Here is a 9,499-nt window from a genome sequence, read left to right as displayed (position 1 = left end):
TGTGGAAAGTGACCTGATGTTGAATAGAACCAGAGCCATTAGTAGGCCTATCTGTAGGCCTACGTTAACATTCTAGCAGAGAAGACAGACGGGCTCTGGTTATAGAAACGCTGCTGGTTAGCCTAATAACAAATGTAACGATAGTGCGTTACATTTGATTGTCGTTAGCTATCTAAAGCTACAGCTAACCGGTCACTGTAAAGTTGACGACATATTTACGTTGATTAATAGTGGGTTTCCTTAAATAACATCAACGTAGCAAGGTGCTAACGTTAACTATTTCACTAACGTTAACGTTACCTAACGTTATAACGTTAACGTGACCTAACATTATAACGTTAGTTTAGCTATTTGTGACCCATCATTTCATACAACTTAACGTTACATAACATAATATTTGACGACATAAATGACTCCAACACCAAAAACCGGAACACTTACCTTGTCTGTAATTAGAGAAATGTGCCTCTGAATGAGAGTTTTACGAGCAAATAAAGTGACCACGGCACAGCAGGCGAAGACGTTCAGAAGATTCACAGCTCTAGTGGTAGTAGGCCTAGTAGCTCGCGTTCAGCTGTTGACTGTTTTCAGCTGCAGGTCACGTCATAATGCTAAAAGTTGCCGCCACGGCAGTCAATGTTAACTCTATGAGAATTTCTTGCTCTTTTATCATAAATATCTAAAAAAGTATAAAGTTCACAAATGTGAAAAAACATAGAACAAATCCCCGTTACAAGACCTTTGTAGGAGTGGTTGAATGACGTCGAACGGTTCAGTGGTTTTAGAGCCTTTGAACGTCAAATTTGGTCGGAAGAAGAATAAGAATAATATTAAGAAGAACAGCGATAATAGTCAATTGCATTTACATGCAATGCAATTACATTTTCTAGTTATTGTCTTTTATTATTCTTCTTCCGACCAAATGTGACGTTTAATAACACTAAAACCACTGAACCGTTTGACGTCATTCAAACACTCCTACAAAGGTCTTGTAACGGACAATTGCACAATGTATTTTTTACATTTGTGAACTTTATACTTTTTGAGATATTTACGATAAAAGAGCAATACATTCCCATTGAGTTAACGTTGAGACGCTTTGGCGGCAAAGATGCATTGTTACGTGAGTGCTAATTAAGCTTTACAGCTGTGAAAACATTCCAACACTAGAAGCAATCTAACGTTGAAGTAGAATCTAGCCTACCATTCCAAAGCTGCGGTAAACCTGAACGTTAACGTTTTGTCGCCTGCTGTACTCCTCATCTTTCAGAATTACAGACAAGGTAAGTGTTCCATTTTTTGGTATTTGACTTATTTAGAACTATGTCGTCAAACATTATGTCATGTAAGTTAACATTAACGTTATATGTGTGAAATGAATGGCCGTTGATATGTGTTATGTAAGGAAACCCACTGTTAATTAACGTTAACGTCAAACGTTAACGTTACAGTAACCGGTTAGCTGTAGGTAACGTTATAAATAGCTTAAGACAGTCAAACGTTAACGTTAGCATTATATTAAGCTAACGACAGTCAAACCTCAGCTAGCACTATATTTGCTCATTACTAACATTACCTAACGTTAACGTTAACCAAAAAGTATGGATAACTGGCTCAGGTTAAGTTACAGGCCTAGAAGCTAGAAATGTTACTCGTTAACGTCATTGATATTTGCTCGTAACTTGTACCGTTAGCCTCTTACCCTCACATTTTAGTAAAAGCCATGACTCCTTTTTATTTTACTAAACACCGCTGAAGTGTTTGTGCGACTCAAATCTCGGTCAGCATTTGGTAACGTTGATACCAAGGTAAAAGGACCATTTTAGGCTCATAGTTAGTTAGCGACAGTGGTGGAATGTAACGAAGTACAAATACTTCGTCACTGTACTTAAGTACATTTTCCACGTATTTGTACTTTATTTAAGTAAAATTTATAGTGCATACTTTTGACTTTTACTTCGTTACATTTTACAGCAATTATCTGTACTTTTACTCTGCTACATTTCTACAATACCATCGTTCCTTTTTACGATACATTTTATGATCAGTTTTTTTTCTCTGACAAACACGTTTGTTTTACCGGGGTTGCTACCAAAGATTCTGGAGCGCTATGTGCATTCTTAGAAACATAAGCTTCTAGTCTAGACCAGGCAAAGCGTGAGCTTGTAGCCATCTGCATTCGGTAGGCTATATTCACCAGACCCATGGCTACACTGTACATGCAACTGTGTTCTGTGCCTTTCTCTGTCTGTTATCTGCAGCGTTAGGGCCTCCTCTCCGATGAGATTGCTATCCGCGGATCAGCGAAGTTACAGGCTATGCCCATGCTTCTGTCACACAACGTAACATTTTCCAGATTAGGAAATATTCCTTAATTGTGTGTGATTAAATAAAGATGCATATCAATTATCAATTACTCCCGGTGCCGACTTCTGGACCAAAATGTGCAAAAACATCTACCTCATGACAAAGAATAGTAATCTACAACTAATAAAATACAAGGTTCTTCACAGATTCCACTTCACTGCACATAAATTGGCAAAAATGGGGTTTGGCTCGGATCTTTGCACTCACTGCACACAAAATAACCCAGATACATACATTCATGCGGTTTGGCATTGCACTCCAATCAACCACTTCTGGGTGAGTGTCACAAAATCTCTCTCTTCCATCTTTGGCTGTCACATCCCAGCATCCCCTTCCTTATGCATACTTGGTGATACATCCACAGTCAATTTAAGCAACTCCGCAATAAAACACTACTGGTAGCTGACTATCGCCAAGAAAACAATCCTCATGAACTGGATATCTAAGAAAAAAAGCTCACATCACTCATTGGAAAAACTTGTTAACAGACTATATATCATTAGAAAACCTATCAACTACAAACTTAATCAATACTCAGGAAACAACCTCTCCTTGGTACCCCTTTATCACCTACTTACAGTCCTGACCCTCTTTGCCTGAGTTCCATCTCCACACGATCATAACACACTTCATCAACAGATACACATATCATCGAACACTAGGCAGGGGAGGGTAGCTGGAACTATTATTGTTATTATTATTATTATTATTATTATTATTATTATTATTATTATTAGTAGTAGTAGTAGTAGTAATATAAATAGCATCCCCTTCTTTCCCTCCCCCTTTTATTTACATTCTCTGATAACTTTACTAATTTCACTCTTTCTCTCTGCCTCTCCCATCGTTATTCTGCCGGGCCCCATTGGATGGCTTGGGAGACTCGGTCCTGGCGGGTCGCTGTGTGGTTTTGGCATTGGTTGGGTCCTGTGGGTTATCTATTGGCCCTGGGCCCCCGGTGTGCACCCTCCTCATACGCTCATGCACACGCCTTGTCCTGGAAGCACACAGCACGCTTTACTCTCTTTTTAATCGCACTACATGTTAGGTGACATACATAAACAAAAACTACAAAACAGGCTAGGGTAAGAGTGGAGTGCAGGTAGATGCCTCATCAGGTGTCTATCTGCATGCCTCACTTATTTTAATGCACACATTGTTGAGGCATACATCTTACACAGGGTAAGTGTGGTGTGCATGGGGAAATCCTGACAGATATTCACCATGCATGCCCACTTCTTTTAATGCTACATTCTAGATAGACCCCCAACCTAGCCATTCACATACTGTACATATTTAGGTCAAGAGTGGCGTGTTGGGTGAAGGTCTGGGGGCGAGGTGTGGTTGGTCGTGGTAGTGGGGATGTGTGCATATGCTGGGGGCCTGAGGCGATGGGTGGCACGCAGGTCCTCCCCTCTGTCAGCTCGTCGCAGTATAACTGCAGGGGCTGGGTGGAACTGTGGCCATTAATGGGTGCCCAGGTTGGCAATCAGTCAGGCAATCAACCAGGCAATCAGTTATTCCTATTATTATACTTATCATTAATAGAATAATTACAACTCCTCTCCTGAAACCCTCCCTCTCTCCCTCTCTATGTTCCAGCTTCTCTCCTCCTGGCCCAACAGCAAACCAGCCTTATACATATCTTTTACACACACACACACACACATACATCCTCACATACTCACTACCCCTCACCCCCATCCCCCCCCCCATCCCAACACCACCTCATTCACACTCTTAGAGCTACCATCCGCACCCCCCCCCCCATCCCCCTTCTTTTCATTCCGGTCATCAATTTCATCCCTGATAATCATATCTGTAATCATCCTGGACGCAAAAATCATCCTTAGCCTTTCTGTTATTAATGTTATGTTGTGTTATGTTTGTGGAAGCCAAGTCAATGTGATGTCTTGTTAAGTTACAGTATGTGTTTATGTAATGTACGCCTGTTTGTCGATGTAGTATTCATGTGCATGTCGTAGTGTTGCATTTTCTGTAATGTCAATGATGTTTGCAAATAAAAAAAAAAAAAAAAAATAAAAATAAAGATGCATAGCCTCCCATTTGGGGGTAGTAACGTGAGCGCTCATTCAATGTCTATCGTCTGCGCAAGTGAAACTGAACTTAATCATAAAGACACCTTTCTCAGCAACTTTTCTGTTCAATCAGCATAATTGGCATTACGATCCACCCGACGTTTCCCTTGTCTACCCCGTTAAACTTCAGGCTCTCGTGTTTTGCTGAATGATATTACTCAGCAGATCACCCTAGTAGATAACCAGAATTACAGTCTCTAGAATTGTAGGTCAGAATGTAAACTGGGCCACAGATGGTACTTTTACTTTTAATACTTAAAGTACATTTAAAAGCAGGTACTTTTTACTTTTACTTAAGTAGGGTTGTCATTGTGGTACTTTTACTTTTACTAAAGTAAATATTTCTCTGTGTATTTGTACTTTTACTGAGTAAAGTAAAGTACTGAGGTTGAGTACTTCCTCCACCACTGGTTAGCGACTACATTTTAAAACACACGTTACAGAAGTTAGAGGTAGCTGGTGTTGTCAGCATACAGAATATGCTTACTTGGCCTAGAAGCTACTAATTTCTACATCATTCTCACCTATAACTTACGTATGTTGTAGCCTAGCACGTGCATAAATCAATGAGAATAATGCAATTTATGTATCTAAACATGTTTTGTTTTTTTGAACCTGCAACACAAAAAGGAAGTCAACTAGGGGAGTTTGATGGAGCTATATTTTTAACCCTATTCACCTGTAATGCATTAACAATGCAGGCGTATGTTAATAAGCTCATTCAGCCTGTTAAACAAAATATTCAGAATCAATAGCTCAAAATTATATGAAATGGTCTGTTCACTGGCCTCACCTCAAATTTGCCATCAGAAGATCATCTTTGAGAATGTGGTCCCAGTTTGTGGCAGCCTTAGAAATACTGCATGTCAATTGTTTGTGTGTCGTGTTTAATATAATTGAATGTTGCATTGCAATATTACAACAGTTGTCACAATTTCTCACATATTTCTTTTTCACAGCACAGAGTAATAGTCTTTTTCAAGACTTTTTCCATTCACGTCTTCCACGTCCACATCCACGTGGTTGTGTTGCAGACTTGAAGTTAAGGTATGAAGTCAAAATTATTTCCACCTTTAACACCTAGACCAGCTGTGTTGTTTGTCTAAACTTTGTCAGTGGTGTATAATGGCCTCTATCAAACTGTATGAGAGGATTTTCCCTATCTCAGCATTAAAGCTCATTCAGTCTGTTAAACAAAATATTCAGAATCAACAGCTCAAAATGATATGAAATAGTCTGTCTGGCCTTGCCTCAAATTTGCCTTCAGAAGATCATCTTTGATAATGTGGTCATAGTCTGTCGCAGTTTGACAGGCTTAGATATACTGTCCATTGTTTGTGTGTCATGTTTTAATATAATTGAATGTTGCATTGCAATGTTACAAACATTTTCACAATTTCTCACATATTTATTTTTCACAGCACAGAGTAATAGTCTTTTTAAAGACTTTTCCATTCACGTCTTCATTGGTTGTGTTGCAGACTTGAAGTTCAGGTATGAAGTTTAAATGATTTCCATCTTTAGCACCTAGAACAGCTGTGTTGTTTGTCTATACTTTGTCAGTGGCATATAATGGCCTCTATCAAACTGTTTGAGAAGATTTTCTCAGCAAATTCCTTTAGTCATAGAGTGCTTCCTCAAGTATGTAATTGGCCTGACATTTTCCATTGTGAATGTGGCAGTTTAATGGGCTTGGAACTATGGACATGGGCTACTATAAATGAATTGTATTTGTGTTTTGGTAATTGCAATCATACAATTAATGTAATTGTCATGTTACAGTTGTTCCAACGTGATACGCAATAGTTATTTTCCTCAGCTAGCTGTTACGATTTGTTTTCATAACAGCTATGCTGCTTCCAGACTAAAGCTGCTTTTTCATTACCATTTTCCCACTTGTTGTTAGTGTATTGTAATCAGTGGAAACAATGTGACTGACAGACCTAGCAAGCTGTTTAAGCTAGTTTTGCCCTTGCCTTGCTCAACTCGCTGACCTACATCAGTATCACCTGCCTTAAACTGAAATGAATCATACACAGAATTCTGCTTTGTTTACTGAGCAATGAAGAGGAAATGAAATATTACAGTATATTGAACTACCACTACAGCTTGATGGTGCAACAACATTACTTTTAGATATTTAAGTTGTAATGAATAATTGTAGGCATTCTTTGTTTTTGACAGTGTTTAACTTGTTTGTTGGTTTTGTCTTTCAGGCTTGTTCCAGACCAGACCAGTTTGGTGGCTGGGTCCCTGTCTGTGTGCACAACACACTGACAACATAACCTACTAATATACATACAAACATATCTGAGCACATATTGGAGCACATACCTATCTGAACATATCAGAGCACATACTAAGATTTATACTGAGACGTATCTTGAGAACTATACCAAGACTTATTCTGAAAACTATACAGATTGGTGGCTGGTTGCCTTTCTGTGTGCACAACAACCATACATCACTGACAACATAACCTACTAATACCTACAAACATATCTGAGACAATATCTGAGCACATACCTATCTGAGCACATACTGAGACTGCTACTAAGATTTATCCTGAGAACTATACTGAGATTTATCCTGAGAACTATCTGAGCACATACTGAGACTTCTAATAAGATTTATACTGAGATTTATCCTGAGAACTATACTGAGCACAAACTGAGACTTCTACTAAGATTTATACTGAGATTTATCCTGACAACTATACTGAGCACATACTGAGACTTCTACTAAGATTTATACTGAGATTTATCCTGAGAACCATCCTGTGAATCATATCTGAACATATCTGAGCACATATACCGAGACTTCTACTAAGATTTATCCTGAGAATTCTACTGAGAACTAGACTGAGATTTATCCTGAGAACTATACTGAGACTCATTCTGAGAACCATACCTGTAAATCATATCTGTCAGCCATTCATACCTTTGAATCATACCGGTGTTGTGAAATCTGTGAAACTTAGCTGTGTTGTTAGACCTCTGCTTTTAGACCTGAACTGTGCAAAGATTGAGATTCTAACCTAGATTTAGTCTAAAACTGACCATCTGAAGAGCTGACTCTTATTCTTCAGTCTATATCACCATCAAATACCATTAACTGAGACCTATGTTACTCTGTTGACCATCTGATCTCTCCCTGACCATTAAATTATTCTGTAGCTTCATTGTGTGTTCTGGAGTGTCATTGTGCTGCTGTTTCTACAGTACCATTTATTTTCTGGACCCAAGCACATGTATTAAAACAAAGGATATTGATCAATATTGAATTAACATCTTATTTAACATCTTTATACTCTAAGCTAGTAAGTGGTTTTCAAGAATATTGTAGGCCTATGTAATCTGAATAATAATACTGTAAGTAATTTGTAAAGCTGACTTTACTACCCTCCATTTAGTTGCACAATACAGTTGTAGTTTATATTTTGTATTATATAGTGTGTGTATATATATATAAATAATATAGCATAGTATTTTGAGGATATGGTCAATCTCAGCCTACACACTTGTCCAATACATTTAGTTGCATGGTACAGGGCCGCCGTTCAGAAGCTCAAATAGACGATGGCGAATGTTGGCCCTCACTGAAGTTGAAACAACCGGTCAGTCTTCATTTACACAACAGGAGTTGGAGATAAGAGAAGAGCTCAGTGTTGCCCAAAGGGAGATGGAACAGAATGGCATTTTCCACATTATGGGATCACACAGTCAAGGTCATAACAGGTATGGTGTAAACGCCAACAAGCAGTGCACATGCAATTCCTTGACATTTCTTGCTGTTCTTCATCACCGAGCTATGCTGAATAGTGATGATCTCGACTACGTTTTGCAGAAAGGTAACTCGATGTATAGTGATGCACAGATAATGTTAAGCACAGGTGGCAATGTGGCACCAGCTCACTTGGCTATGGATGAGCTACCTGACCATGTTGAAATCTACGGAGAGATCTATCATGTTCACAAGTACCCATCAGGTTATGGTTATCTTAGACAAGAGGGACCTGATCTTGCAGACTTTTTAAAGCTCTCTGACAGACTGCATTGTTTATCAAGTGATGTCAACTATGCATTACTAACTGTAGGGAGTCTTACGATTGCTTTGTTTAAGGATAACTGTGAGAGATATGGGTGGTTTGATCACAGTAGGACAGCTCAAGGACTCCAAGTTGAGAATGGTACTGCAGCAATGTTGACCTTTACTAATTTTACTGATATGGTAGACCGGCTGCTTGTGTTCTGGGCCCTGGTTGATTCAAGCGATGAATGGATTTACGAGTTGATGCCAGTATCGTTCACATCTGATAGGACTATCCACAATGAACAGACATGCTCCATTAATAACAATATGCAGTCTACTGTATCGGCAACTATCCACAATGAACAGACAGACACCATTAATAACAATGTGCAGCCTACGGTTTCCTCAACTAAATGTAAACATAACAAAGATCAAGGAAAGGAAAATTCAAGTAAAGCTTTGAAATGTCAACCAAAGAGAAGAATAGGGCAAAACATCAAAAGTATGAAAAGAACCGGGCAAAAAAGCTGGAGTATGCAAGAAACAGATATGCAAACACAGAACACAATCAGCGTAAGAAATGTCACTACAGACATCAATACATGCATGACCCTACCTATAAATTGCAAAAAAAATCATACATCACCAGTCGTTACGCTCAGGATCCAATTTTCAGGTCAAAGGAACAAGCTTATATAAAGCTCCTTTACAACCATGATGAAAATTACCGTTTGAAGCAACAAGCTTACATTAAGCACCGTTACAGCTGTGATGAAAATTACCGTTTGAAGCAACAAGCTTACATTAAGCACACTGTAAAAAATAATAAGTAATGGTTACTTGAAAAAAGGGTGGAAACTCGTTGCCTTAAATAAGTTAAGTAAACAAAACTTTTCTCTTCCAAGTTATGTTTACTTGATGTCTACAAGTAATGCTTACTTAGAAGAAGTTATCCTTACTTAAGACTTTAAAGTTCTGGTTACTTACTTCCAACTAGTAAA

General features: G+C 38.5%; 1 long non-coding RNA gene across 1 annotated transcript; it reads left to right on the top strand.

The window, feature by feature from the left end:
• Positions 1–5,029: 5,029 nt before the first annotated feature.
• LOC125310383 lies at positions 5,030–7,579 on the top strand. The gene is made up of 3 exons (XR_007196301.1): positions 5,030–5,513; positions 5,888–5,960; positions 6,683–7,579. It is a non-coding gene; the product is annotated as an uncharacterized LOC125310383 (long non-coding RNA).
• The last annotated feature ends 1,920 nt before the right edge of the window (positions 7,580–9,499 follow it).

Source organism: Alosa alosa, chromosome 2 (assembly GCF_017589495.1).
Source record: "Alosa alosa isolate M-15738 ecotype Scorff River chromosome 2, AALO_Geno_1.1, whole genome shotgun sequence".
NCBI classification, from domain to species: domain Eukaryota; kingdom Metazoa; phylum Chordata; class Actinopteri; order Clupeiformes; family Clupeidae; genus Alosa; species Alosa alosa.
Note: the sequence above shows the minus strand (reverse complement) of the source record. Positions and strands in the feature narration are given on the sequence as shown.